Genomic DNA, 10172 nt, shown 5'->3' with positions numbered 1-10172 from the left:
TTGCTGTTTTGCATGTGGTTAGATTAGTCCACCTAGCTTCCATTCGCCTTTTCATGTAGTCGTCCGTTTCATTGTATTTAGCGGTTTTTGTATGTCACTCTCTTGTTCAAAACGTAGTAACAGCACGTTTTGCTATCTCATCTACTATTTCGTTCCCAATAACGCCTTTGTGACCAGGCACCCAATAGATATGCAGCCTACTGTTTGCGGCTAGCCTTTCTATGGCCTCCCTGCTCCGTCGAACATTTCTGGACTTAATACAATATGAGCTAATTGCTTTTATTGCTGCTTGACTATCCACGTATATATTAATTGTTGAGGTCTTTCTTGTTCTAGTGTAGACTAGCTCCGCGGCTTTCCCCAAAGCAAAAACTTCCGCTTGGAAAATACTGCTGTGGTCTGGCAGCTTGATAGGTAGACTCTAGTTTTGAGCAGTAAATACCCGCTCCCACTCCATCTTAAGTTTTAGAGCCGTCTGTATAGATGTGAAAAGTTTTTTGGCCAGGTTTCATGCCTTTGTGCCATCCCTCCTCTTCGATTGTAGTGCGAAGCCTTATCTGCCAACTAAAGTACGGAGTCATGTAGTCTGTGCAACCTGAGCTCCACTTTCCTATTGAGCTGTGACCGAAGGTTCTGCAGGTGAATACTCCAGCAGGCACCAACCTCCTCGCGGATTTCGCTGCCCGGTTTTCCGCCATAAGGTCAATAGGTGGCATGCTGAGAATCATTTCCAGCGTCGCCGTTGGAGTGGTTTTTATCGCTCCTGTTATGCACAGAGCAGCGAGTCGTTGAATCCTCTCCAGTGGCATTAAGTATGTATGTATAATATGGCCCCATACAGTCATATCGGTCTAACTACTGCCGTGTAGCACCAATGCATCAGAGAGGGTGATAAACCCCAAGTAACGCCCAGCATTCTTTTACATGCGTAAAACGCGTTTCTGGCCTTTTTTACCCTTTCCTCAACATTGTATTTCCACAGCAATTTACTCTCTATTATTACTCCGAGGTGCCTCGTATGATCTTTGAGAAGTAGTTTGTTGTTGCCTAGCTTCGGAAGGTTCCACTTCGGGACCTTGTACTTGGTAAAAAGTACCATGTTCGTTTTTCCGGCGTTTATCCCTAGCCCTGTTCGAGATGTCCATTGGTGTACCATTTTAAGTGTGTTATTCTTCACATTACTGATGGTGTCCAGGAACTTTCCCGTAACTACTATAGTTATGTCATCTGCATGTGCCGTGAGCAGTTCATTTGCTACAAGTAACCATAATAGCGGCGATAGTACCCCACCTTGCGGAGTGCCTCTTATCCACACATAAACAACGGGTTGCACACAAAGTGACTCCATGCTATTTAAAATAGCATCTTTCGTCACGTTGTTAAAGGCCCCTGGTATATCTAGAAATACTCCAAAAGCATACTCTTTATATTCTAACGCCTTTTCTATGTTTAGTAATGGGTTTTTCAGTAAGAGCGCTTCAACTTTTGAACTTTTTTGAATAAAATACAAACGGTTTGACTTTTTTAACTAATTTTTCTTTTATTATCGAGTTTGAACATATACATTTAAGTATGAAATTCGATTTCTTTTGCATGACCACCGCGTGTACGTTTTACGAAGTCCAATCGTTGAACCCAATTTTCGACCATTCTTTTGCATAAATCGGCCGAAATTCCAGCAATTTCGCGTTCAATATTGGCTCTGAGCCCACAAATCGTCGCCGGCTTGTTACTGTAGACCAATGACTTCACATAACCCCAAAACGGGACGGCTTGTTAAATGGACCGTAAAATGGCCGTAATGCTCTTAAAGTAGCAGCAACAGAACGATTATTTTCATAAAAAATTTGCACGATTTGCAATCGTTGCTCAAGTGTGTAGCGTTCCATGATGAAATGTATACTAATGAAGTTTACAAATGAAAAGCGAGAAATAAAAAATATTGCGTCGTTCGCCCTCCCTATCGGAAAAAAGTTGAAGCGCACCTATTTAATAACCCTATACAAGAGAGTGAAGTGCAGTTTCAGTAGAACTGCCTTTGGTGTAGGTGTGCTGCGCCTCGGATAATACGTCCGGCGCAATTGCATCTCTAATGTATGTGTCTAGAATCTTCTCTATCGTTTTCAGGAGAAATGAGGTCAGACTAATGGGCCTGTATTCCTTCGAGTAGAGACGGTTGCTTTTTCAAGCTTTTGGAATAAACACAACTCTCGGGTTGCTTTTTCAAGCTTTTGGAATAAACACAACTCTCGCTTCTCTCCACAATACAGGAACATAGCTGAACCTCAAGCATCCCCTGAATATCGTTCTTAACCATGGTACCACAAGATGGTTTACCTTTCGGAGCTTGGCCGGGAAGATTCCATCCAGTCCTGGCGATTTATATGGGTCAAAACTTTATATAGCCCATTCTATCTTGTTGGTCGTAATTACGTTCGTCGGGATGTCGTGCACAATATCTCCTCTTGGTTCGAGATCTGTATTGTCCGCACACCCTAGAAAATGTGTGCTGACCAGGTCTTCTAAAGAGTCCTCACAGCTGTCAGCCCTCTGCCCGTTAATTTTTCATATTGTTCTTGGCATAGACGTATTTTTGGATAACAGTTTCCTTAGTCTAGCCACTTCGTTAGTGTCTTCCGTACTGCTACAGAAGTCTTTCCAAGACTCTCTCTTGGCTTTACGTATCTCTTTCTTATATACTTTTAGTAGATCCTTATACTCCTTCCAACAGAACTCTTTGTCAGCAACTTTGGCTAACCTATAGAATTCATGTACCCTACTCGAGGGAACCGAAGTATTTTGGGCTACCGCGGATGGGCTCGTAAATCTGTATTATCCTTTCCACGCTCTTTTTCCAAAAGCTGAATTCCTTTGGTTCGCCAGAGAATTCTCGAAGGCTTCGAACCACGTCGGGAATTTTGTCGAGCTCCCCTACATTGTTTCCGTTGGTCATGGTAGTTGTGTGATCAACCTCTATTTCTGGGGTTTGTCTTTGTCCTAATCTAGCCTCAACTAATCTATTTACTAATTCTGCAATTTGGGTACTCATTTCCCTTGGCATTTCTGTGCTCGGTTGTAATTGATCAGTCAATACAGGTGGCCTAATTATATTTTTATTTGTAGCCATTGTATGCCATTTTTTTTTTTTTTTTTGAAGTAAAAAAGAGAAAAAAAATAATATATTTATCTTGTTTTTTTTTCTTCCCGAAGTTAGGGTATCGTTAAAATTGCAGCAAGAATTTTTCGATTAGGGGATTTTTAATTAACAAATTTTAACGTGCTTGTTTAAACAATTTTACATTATATTATTACTTAATTATTTTCACAAATTTTAGTTTTTTTTTCTTTAGCAATTTTGCATTATATTATTATTCAGTTATTCTCACAAACTTTAATTTTTTTCTTTAATTCTTATTTCTAATTTCTTACTCTTAATACTTCGCTGCTCCTGGCGGAGTTACCCTCTACTGGAGGTCCTGGAAAGGAGACGACGTTGCGGGTTGCCTGCGGACGGACACAACAGGCTTGGTTCGTTCCGGTAAATTTTTTTTTTTGGCGTGGTATCCTTGCAGCTCGGCGACTTTTCTTTTTTTATGTTTGTTTTTCGCGGTCTGGCCTAATTTGTATAAGCTTATTTTTGCGAACGGACCGAAATAATTTGAATTTTTTATTTGTTTTACGCACTGGTACTCTGCTTTTAGGAGATTGACCAAGCCTTTTATTTACTTTTTCCGCACTTTAACCGGAACACGTTGGGCGCCAGTTAACCTCTCATCAGATTAAAACTTTAAAAAATATTTTTTATGTGCTCATAGGCACATCTTTTCTTTATTGAGTCTGAAACGAACTAACTTAAATTTGACATTTTATTCTTAACCTAAGCTTGCGGCGGAATGTTGTCACGTGCATCAAACATGTGCCATACCTGTTTCCCACGATTTCTGACCTTGGGTGATATGACACCCAAAGTTAGCAGACATAGCGTCAGCAGAAATAGCCTCGCGCGTGTGAACGTTAATTTTAGCTTTTGTGGTGTTAACTTATACAAGCCCTTGTTTTATTGCGTGATATTTTTGGTTAAAATATCTAGATGATAAAAAGTGTTAACGAATTCGAGCGTTCAAAATAGATGGGTGTGAAAAAAACCGATAAAGGTGTCTGAGAGTTCATTTTGTTATGCTATTCTTGTCGAAAGAGTAGAGTTCCCATAAATATAAATTAATAACGCATTTTAATGTAAGTGTATAAAAAACTTTGATAGTACACTCAGTACATCAATGTCAATGTCATCGCAAGGTCATTGCTCCATCTGTTACGAGACTCGCCGTAGCCAATGTGCCAAAGTCCTAAAATCTTCCGCAGAATCTTTTCCTCAAACACTGCACGGGACGCCTCATCGGATATTGTCATCGTCCAATCTTCTGCACAATAGGATAGAATGGGCATGATGAAAGCCGTAAAGAGTGTTATTTTTGTTCGTCGAGAGAGGACTTTACTGCACAATTGCCTACTTACTGCAAAGTAGCCCTTGAGACAATAAAGATTCAGACCCATTTGCTTTGCTTTTTTATTCAGCTTTCAAAAGGTAGAACTAACTACGCGGTTGTTAAGGTCGATGATGTCAATATCATTGGCATAACCCAGCAATCGGACATTTTTATAAAAAATTGCGCCTGAGCGATTAAGTTCTACAGCTCGCACGATTTTTTTCAGCATCTGGCTATGCAAATTACACGACAGTGAGTTACGCTGCTCGCAATCTCGTTTGATATCGAACGGCTCGGAGAAGTCTTTTCCAAGTCTGGTATTGATCAACGTCATCTCGGAAAAAAGGAATGCAGGGATATCGCGGCATATATGTATATAATATATATAAAGACTTTTCCAATAACAGGGGTTAATTAGATTAGATTAGAGATGATTAACGATTTTATATGGCCAGAATTGGATGCTATTCATCTGGAGAACGTTTATTTGCTATCTCTCGAAGAGGTGATCACAATTGGCCACCGAGATCTTGTGATTTAACACCTTGTGACTTTTTTCTTTGGGGCCACGCGAAAGAGAAGGTCTACGCCAACAGCCCAGGGTCGGTTGAAGACCTGAAAGATGGAAGTCGTGAGGCTATCGAGGACATAGGGCAACCACTTTGCAATTCGGTTATGGAAAATTTCATGAAAAGGATATTGTCCTTAAGCGTGGTCGTGGTGGTCATTTTCCTGATGTTATATTCCACTATTAACGGCATACCTTCCTCTTTATAATGAAATAAACATCCGATCATTTATATTAAATAGCATTTTTCTTTGAATATCAGAGGTGTTATTCTCTTATTAGATAACCCTATATATGTACCTCCTGCCACACGCTATATAAATATATGGCTCTTACACCCCTTATATTATGTTTGGCTGAGCTTCTTCTTTTATTTGCGGTATGCGTCTTGATATTTTTCCAAAGAGCCTACAGTTCGGATGGCAGATGGTTTTATGACGAGCTTTTTCGTGGCAGAAATACAATCGGCGGTTTCTCATTTGGTGTTTCATGTCCGAAGATTCGACCCTGTGCACCTCCGAATGGTAGTAACGCGCCAACCCATTCGGCTACGAGGTTCCTATAAGACAAATTTGTATACATACCCATGGCAGCCGGTTCTATGTTACCAGAATGACTCGGGTTTTTCCCTACCAAGAGTGGTCTAAGTGGTATGCGGCCACGTGTTGCTCTAGTCATCTGGCGTTCTCAGCTATTACGGCTGCCATCTTGACAAAAGTGCTTGCGCAAGCAACCATCAATACAAACCCAGCCTTAACGGTTTGAAGGAGCTCACAGAACTTACTCTTTGTTCACTAACCCTAACCCCTTCTTAATTCCCACTCCAACTCCAGTACGAGGGCTAACCAGCAGCTCTTGGTCCCCGCACAGTCTGTTCCGTGTTCCAGACCAGAGTACCTCGGAATCTGACATCAGTCAAATGCGATTCTTAAAATGGCTGGTGCCATTTTCGGAGGTGCTCTGGCCTGCGCACCACCCGATCTTGAACACTCTACTACGGTGCCCCCTCTTGTAGAGCTCTGCATCCGCAACCTCTCATTGTGGCGCGGTCACCTATCACCATCACGCTACAACAACAACAACAGTGGAGTGCACAACAGGGCCAACATAGACAACCTCACGCGTCCCTCATACTCCGCATAGCGACCGTTATCCCGAGGAGCTTTAAACTCCTTCAGTTCAACTGCAACGGACTCATGAGTAAGATTGACGAGATAGTCGACTTCATGGGCTGACATGGAACCCCAATAGCTTCAGTCCGGGAAATAAAACTGCACGAACCTCCCTGATAACCAGAGAGCGCTATAATGCGTGTGCACAAGATGGCGAGTGAGAAAGTGGTGGTGGCGGTGGCCTAACTTTCATAGTCCACCACACATCGCATCTTATCGACGAGGCTATCGACCGCAGGAACAGCACATTAGAATGTCAAGGAATACCTGTCTGGTCAGGCTGTGCCGAGCTCGAAATATTTAACATATATACAGGGTCCGGCACTCGAAGTCTAACAAACTTCAGATGCCCGTGCATCAGCTGCCTGTTAGTTTACTAATACTCTGGTATTGTTTACAAGCACGCGGAAGCATTTTGCCGAGAGTAAACGCGAAAAATGGAAATCAGTAATCCCTTTCAAACGTTATAGTGTGATTGCATTATATTTGGCTCTCAACCAGCGAATGTTCGTGAGCTCGAGCACCATAAATTAAATCAAGTTTTTGTTTATCGTACCATTACTCCTTACAATGATACTGGTAGTATCGCGAAACGTCATGGAGTTCGTCATCAAAAGACTCATCAACATCAACGTCACGTGAAATGGTTCAAAAAATGAAGAAGCGACTTGAGCGAAATCCCCGACGAAGTGCCAATCAAATGGCGAAGGAACTGGAAAAATCTCACCGTAGCATCTGCCGCATACTTAAAACTTATCTTAAAGCCACACCTAACAAAATCCAATGGCACGTCATGTGAACCAAAGCAGCAACAAGTCAGACTTGAGAGAGCGAAGAGTTGCTTCGCTTGGCCTAAAGCGGTCAATTTCCAAACATTGTGTTTTCTGACGAGAAAATTTTTTCAAATTGAGCAACTCGTAAACTCCAAAAATGATAGGATTTATTTCATCGACCGTTCATACGAGAATTTGAGTCATCGATTGGCCACCAGGAGGTAGCACCAGCCACAGGTAATGATTTGGGCCGCTTTAACCGCAGATGGTCGCTCTCCAATCGTTTTCATCGAGCCTGGTGTCAAGGTAAATGCGAAATATTATCGGGAACGTATTCTGGATGTTGCTTTGAAGCCGTGGGCAGGCAAACATTTCGGTGGCAGACCATCGACATTTCAACCGGACTCGGCACCATCTCACGAAGCTCGAGTGAACCAAGAATGGCTAAAAGACAACGTTCCGAATTTCATCACGTCCTCAGAATGGCTCTCAAATTCACCAGACGCGAATCCGATGGATTATTCTCTTTGTCCTGCTTTGGAGAGCAAGGTCCGAACTAAAAGATTCATCAGTCTCGAGGCACTGAAAAGAGCCATTGTCCGCGTGTGGGCCAAAATACCTGCAGGTCACATTCGGGTAGCTAACGATTCGTTTCTGGACTTTCTCAAGGCCATAGTCATGGCAAAGGGTGTTCATATCGAACAGAAGTAAACTGGTTCTTAATTTTGTATTAATTTCACACATTTTTTACTTTGAATTGAATAAAAGTAATTTTCGATATCAAATGTATGGCCTTTTTAATTGGTTACACTTCGACTGCCGGACCTTGTATACCTCCTATCACCTGCTGTCCAACTGGTCATCATCAGAGGTGAAAACGCACCTTGAAATTCGGCACTCAAGCCTACCAAACAATCGTAGGGACAGCTTTTGGCAGAGCAGGTAGACAATTCGACATTCTGTAAAATGAATGTCCACGCCCGCAACAGGATAGTGGGCAATTGCAGCAGCTCGCTTGACCTTAGAATTGTTAGTGCTGGTCTGATAAATAGTATAACCTGGCGAGTATGTTGTCATTGGCTTCAGACCATTTGTCTATTACCGCCTCGATTGAGAGACCTGCCGACTTTGTTAACACCGGTTTCGCGGTATTCTCTGAGGACACCTTTACTGCTCTCCCCATTCCCACCGATGTACGCGTAGGCGAACAAGAATTCCGTAAGGTGATCACAGCTGATGCAGCTCGCTTCATGCCTGCTGGAGAGATGCAGAACATGCGTTTCAATTTCGCAGCTGAAGCAGCCGTTTAAGCAAACGAGCGCGACCACCTACGCCAAGCCGATCGCGGGGATCCCCGAATAACCGATCTCAGTTTGGAGATTCGGCAACTGGTCACCCAAAAAAAAAGCGGACCAAATGGAAGGAACACCTGAAAACCTGCAACTTCATCACTAGTGTGAGTAAGCATTGGTCCATCGTAAGGTCCCAGTTGAATCCGACTAATCACAGCGACAAGGTGGAAATCACCTTAAGCGGGTGCTCTTGGTCGGACCCGAAAGGATGGCAGTTTATTCTGCGATCGACAGATCCAAAGTTAGTGCCAACAGACGGCTGCACAAAATGCCAAAAAAATGCGCCACTTGCTTTCTCTAGCGAGGAGGTTCAGGTGGCCACCAACGAACAAAATCTTTTGAGGCCCAGACGTACTTAACATGCTGATGTTGAAAAACCTGGATCCATTGGGAGTAAGGTTTCACACAAGGGTATGTAATCTGTCTACGGCCACTCTCTTAATTTCTGGTAAGTGTAAAGCATGGGCAGTGGTCCCACTACTGAAATATGGGAAACCCGCCAACCAAGTGGAATCTTATCGCCCGATACCTTTTCTTTGCCCAGTGTTAAAGGCTTTTAAGACCCTCCTACTCTCACTCTATACGAAACACCTGAGCCCATCCACACATCAGTATGGGTTCCGAAGAGCTCTCACCGCCATAAACAGCGGGCTTAGCCAAAGCCGCCCCTGCAAGAGGACTGTCCTATAATCGCTGGGCCTTACGAAGGCTATCAACAAAGTGAGCCACTCAACGCTACTAGTTCATATTATACAATCGACCCTCCCACCGGGACTGAAGATATGGTTCGCGAATTATTTGAGTGGTCGGCATTCGTCAGTCAACTTTCGAAATCAAAACTCAAAATAGAGGAGGATTAGGCAAGAGGTTCCGCAGGGTGGTGTCCAATCACCCTTGCTTTTCAACTTCTACGTACCACCAGTATCACTGATCTCCTATGCTGACGACTGCTCGATATCGGCGCCGAGCAATGACATCGATGGCTTGTATTCCAAAGTGCACGACTATCTCACCAGCTTTTCTCGCTTTTTCACTGCGAGGAATCTCCAAATTTCCCCACAGCGACCCTCTTTACAAACTGGACAAAGCAGACTACAGCTAATGCTAAAAGACGACAGAACAACAATACCGACAATAAACAGCCCTAAAATTTTAGGCTGTCCGAAACCGCAACAAGGTCCTGATACCGCTTGTCGGTAGTTCTTGATGCAAAGACAAAGAAATGTTGCTGGCAACTTTTAAAGGAATTGGCCGACCGGTTCTGAATTATGGTGCCTGAGACAAGTGGTTCGCAATGGATAAAGCTACAGACATGCCGAAATACTCCAATCGGGATGCAGTTTCTCCTAGGGTGCTACCAAAGGTATCACCCCTGCAGACACATTGCTAAAAACTGAGCCACCTCTCAGGCACGTCAGGAAGCATCTCTTAACTACTCAGTCGGGATCCTGGGTGAAACACATTTTCAACTACTGGACCGGACAATATACAGAAAGACACTAAACGACATTCATCGGGAGACATATATCACCTTTCTGAACTCCCGATCTCTGTATGCCGGCATTGGAATCCAACGAATAAGTTACCCAAATAAGCGATCCCGGAGAAGTAGCGGGTGATCAGCTAGAGTGTGCAAGGCCGTAGTGATGGACATTATCACTGCTTGAATACAAAATCTCATATAATCCGTAACTGGCACTGACAAGGCGATTTGTGCCGCCTTTAAATAAGCATCTTGTTCCTGCTTTTTTCCCTTGCCGTTTTCAGCACTTTAAATTGAGGAGCCTCCCCACGCGCAATAAATCTAGGAACATGCAACG

The 10172-nt window shown here is 43.2% G+C and overlaps 1 pseudogene; it reads left to right on the top strand.

Annotated features, from left to right (window-relative positions):
* Positions 1–5667: 5667 nt before the first annotated feature.
* On the top strand, positions 5668–8711 carry LOC128870138 (uncharacterized; annotated as a pseudogene).
* The last annotated feature ends 1461 nt before the right edge of the window (positions 8712–10172 follow it).

Source organism: Anastrepha ludens, chromosome X (assembly GCF_028408465.1).
Source record: "Anastrepha ludens isolate Willacy chromosome X, idAnaLude1.1, whole genome shotgun sequence".
Taxonomy (NCBI): domain Eukaryota; kingdom Metazoa; phylum Arthropoda; class Insecta; order Diptera; family Tephritidae; genus Anastrepha; species Anastrepha ludens.
Note: the sequence above shows the minus strand (reverse complement) of the source record. Positions and strands in the feature narration are given on the sequence as shown.